This window comes from Trematomus bernacchii, unplaced genomic scaffold (assembly GCF_902827165.1).
Source record: "Trematomus bernacchii unplaced genomic scaffold, fTreBer1.1, whole genome shotgun sequence".
NCBI classification, from domain to species: domain Eukaryota; kingdom Metazoa; phylum Chordata; class Actinopteri; order Perciformes; family Nototheniidae; genus Trematomus; species Trematomus bernacchii.
In genome coordinates this window covers 22,761,100-22,765,341 of record NW_022988043.1, presented here as the reverse complement: position 1 = coordinate 22,765,341, position 4,242 = coordinate 22,761,100, and the positions used below count along the sequence as shown (strand labels likewise).

At 39.8% G+C, this 4,242-nt stretch overlaps 1 long non-coding RNA gene across 1 annotated transcript; it reads right to left on the bottom strand.

Moving 5' to 3' along the window:
• Positions 1-2,558: 2,558 nt before the first annotated feature.
• On the bottom strand, positions 2,559-4,242 carry LOC117472963. The gene is made up of 3 exons (XR_004554971.1): positions 4,152-4,242; positions 2,831-3,092; positions 2,559-2,642 (listed from the first exon to the last, which is right to left on the bottom strand). It is a non-coding gene; the product is annotated as an uncharacterized LOC117472963 (long non-coding RNA).

Sequence of the window (4,242 nt, the reverse complement as noted above, 5' to 3'; positions counted from 1 at the left end):
CGCCGGTTTTTCCTCTTCACACCGCAGCGGCGCCGCGTCATAGCTCCGGAATGCAGTTCACTTCCAGCTCCAAAAAATTGTCGGTCTAGAGCAGTGGCGTCGCCTGGGGTAGGCATCCGGGGCTTTAGCCCCGGATGTTTTTTCTTTAGCCCCGGACAAATTCTCCCTCAATATAATACATTAACCGTACTTCTTTACCTATAGGACGGTAGATTTGTAATTTCCCGTGTTCAGTGAATGCAACATAGGCAAGCCAAGACACCACCAGACCAATCAGAGAGTTGCATGGAAATAAACGTGTTTTATTGGCTGACAGGTACGTACCTCTCCTCTGTGACAATGTTTAAACTTTAAACTGTCAGCCCCGGACGCGGAGATTCTGAAGATGGACATTAGACATGTTTTCAATAAAAAAGACGGCAATACTCAAGTGGTGGCTCACACAACAACCCCAGAGCCACCACCTGAGCCAGGTGAACAAGGTATGTACATGTCAGTAAACTTACAAGTTATGCGAACATGTAAGCAAAGCATAAATTACAGCTACGTTGACGTTACTTTGAATCGCACGGGTAATCTAAACCGTTAGCAAGTAGCTATAGCGAGCCAGATATATTAAATAAACACTTTGTCATACAATATAAATGTTGTGTTTTTTAGCGTTACCTGGTGATTTCAAAGAAAGCTCTCTGGGAAATGTTGACTTACTGTTCGACAGGAAGCTAGAAGCTACCTTACAGTACACAGTTGATCCTGAGTCCTGTCAGTTAAAGTGTTTCATAGTTAGCTTAGCTAAGCATCAAACTAGCACTGAAATATATGGATGTTATGTGACAGTATTTCTGAGAAAAGTCAGTTTAAATGGTGGCCTAGTTGCCACTGCTTTACTGTCGACAGCACGTTTGAACGTATTTGCAGCAGTAAATGTGGCTGTTTGGCCACTGACGTTGCCATAACACCTGAATTTAAATGTGCAACCTCTTTTTGTGACAGATTTTTGCATGAAATTATAATTCTGATTGATATTTCCTATTGATAGCTAGTTTCTATGTGAACATTATGAGATGGACAGCCAGCTAACAAGCTTTTTATATACAAAGATTTCAGATCAAAGCTAATCCAGTAGGGCTCCTGAAAGGGGACAAGGGACACTATGCTCCCAAATATTAAGCCTCGACCCCCATCTTAAAATTGATATGATCAAAAAATCTGCATTGTCGGAGGCCTTTTTTCCTCATTATCATGTCAAATTGTACAGCTTTCCTTAGTTTTGAATGCAGAAAGATGACTATTCGAGTATTACGTGAAAATGACTATATTTAAGTGTTAAGTAAATATATTAAGTGAATTACTCAAACTGCATTTGTATAGGAATGATTCTCTCCTATTGGCAGATAACTACTAACAGTGATATCTACTGTACAAGAGGTTTCCAATGTCAATTTAACTATTTTCAATTGGTTAGTATTATATTTTGTGACAGTGTGGTGACACTCATTTTAATGAAGACAAATTTGTGTATCTTGAAATTCATTTATTTGACAGAGCTGGAAACTGATTTTAAATACTTGTTTGTGTTTACCTACACAGTCATCACAGATGAGCCAAAAATAGTAGAGGATGAAGAAAGGAGAACAGGAGAAAGGGACACACAAGAAGGAGATACAACAGATAAGAACAACAATGAACAGGAACATCAGAACAGACAAGAGTCAATGGGTAACTGGGGAACTGATTTAGGGACTGCAGATACAGGGCCAAGGCAAGTGAGACATCACTGTTTTCCATCCGGCATGTTTGGCCAGCAAAAGAGATCATTTCAACCAAGTTGGTTTGATACTTTTAAATGGGTTGAATATTCTACCACTGCCAATGCAGCATTCTGCTTTAGTTGTAGACTATATGGCAAACCAAAGCAATCAAGGGATCAAAGGGACACCCTCACCACCTCAGGATACACAAACTGGAAGCGTGCATTGGATTCTTTTCGAGAACATGAAAATTCAAACATACACAAGGCTCTTCTTTCCAGTTCTCGACAGAATGCTGGAGGAGCTTCAAAACAGGTTTTCTGGAGTTGGGGAAAAAATATTAATTGGCAAACAGGCATGTCACCCTCCATGGGGAGGTCGTCGACCGATTTGCGAAGGTCAAACCAAGGCGATTTAGCCTAACACTTCCACCTACAAAACAATAAAGAGTGTGAAGACAGCGAGTGATGATGGGGAGAAAAAACGAAGCAAATGAAAGGTAATGTGATGAAGGAAGCAGCAAGTGAGGAAGGAAGCAAGTGATGAGGGATTATTATTTCCTCCTTCCATCCCTTTTTTCAGTTTAATCTCATTACTAACAACTTCTAATAATTTGACATAGTTTATGATTTAATTGGAAAATCAAGTGTTTTTAAATAATAAACCTGTTTCTGATTCTTTGATTTTTTTTGACATATGGGTGTTGAGAGATGTATAGATCTCTTAATGTTGCTCTCAAAGTGCACCAGATTGATGCTTTTAACTTCAATATTTAAAAAAAATCTTCCTGGGGGAGTTCCCCCCAAAAATAGTACTTTATGTATGTTGCTTATGTAACTCCGGTGTAGTGTCCCCTCGGCAACAGATCACTCACAGTTGGTGATTACTTTCCTGCATTTCAATGGACAGCATATTGACACGTGAGCTTCATTGCTTAAGAGATCCTCACATGCCATCTCTTTAAAAAAATAAGTGTCCAGTCAACAACAAAACATCAGTGATCGTATAGTGGTAGTATATTTTTCATAAGCAATGTGAAACATTAAACTTAAAAAAACTGGTGTACAAAACTCACATACCTGCGTTGATCTCCTGGAGTGTCTCTACTCTTTCTTCTCCACCATTAGAGATTGCAAACATTTCAGAAACAGCTAGAGGTAGGGGACAAATAACTTGTTCGCTGGGCATGTCAAAAACCTCCCTGCTTTGATCAAGACTTTAGGGAGCCTTTCAGCCCCTCTGGCAAAGGGGCTGGAAAGCAAGTTTTGCAAATGCAGTACCATCTACATGCTTGTCCTGTTCCAGACACTGCTCTCAACCACTCAGGGCCTGCACAAATACCTGCAGAAAGAAACAATTGACTTGGTGCAGGCAGTAAATTACAAAACAGCAGTTGAGAACACACTGAAAAGTTACAGAAGTGACGAGAAAGCAAGACCAAGGCCCTGTGCAATGATCTTGATATTCCCGAAACTGTGACACAGAGGAAGAAGCGTAGAAACATGGAAGACTTTGTAGTCGAGGCATCGTGTGGAGCAGCTCTCCCATTAGCTTATTAGCTCAGATTAGCTATTGATGATCACGTTGATAAATCATATAAAACCAATAGTAGTGATGACGAGATGAAGCCGAGGCTTCGGAGCGTGTGTCGAGTAATCGCCGAAGCTTTCTGTGAAGCCTGTGTCGAGGCTTGTATCATTTGGGGGCCAGTGACGTCATCGATGACAAACGAAGCCTCGTTTGTCGATACCACGTGACTGCTTCAGGAAGCGATTCAGATCTTGGCGCGAGCTTCTGACAGATAAAAAGCCATGGGATTCGATTCAAGATGTGTGATCCTTGTGAGAGGAAAACACTTGTCGTTTTCCAGTTTTCGAACATATATTGCTTCTTTTGTCTTTATAGAAGGCAGCAGACATTTACATTTATTTATGTATAGATGTAACAACAAGATACTATATTGACACATTGTTTTTATTATTATATACAGTCATTTTAAAACACTTACTGGTGTAAAATTCTGTTCATACAGGATGACAAATACATTTGACATCTTTTACCTTTTTGTATCATTATTTCCAGTATTTTTAGTATGTCAAAGATTACAAATAATATGTGGCTGTTTTACACCTGTTCACCAACAGGGGGTCTTGTGAGCACATGAAGCCCATGATGAAGCTTCATGAGATGAACCTTTTAGCGAACCGATTTGCTGGAAAGCTTCAAAGCTTCATGAGGCTTCATCTCGTCATCACTAACCAATAGCCAAACACACAAAAAACATGCTGCTGTGTGAGCATTAAACGATTAACATTAAACTAAACAAACACAACAAAACGTTATAGTCCTTATAAAATAAAAACATACATTTTGTCCACCAAAATAATACAGGCACCTTACCCTCGAGAGATCCTCACATGTTATGAGAATCTCCCACAATCCATTGCCGTAACAAAGCTAATGCAGGCACACGTTTGTTTGTGACACCAGA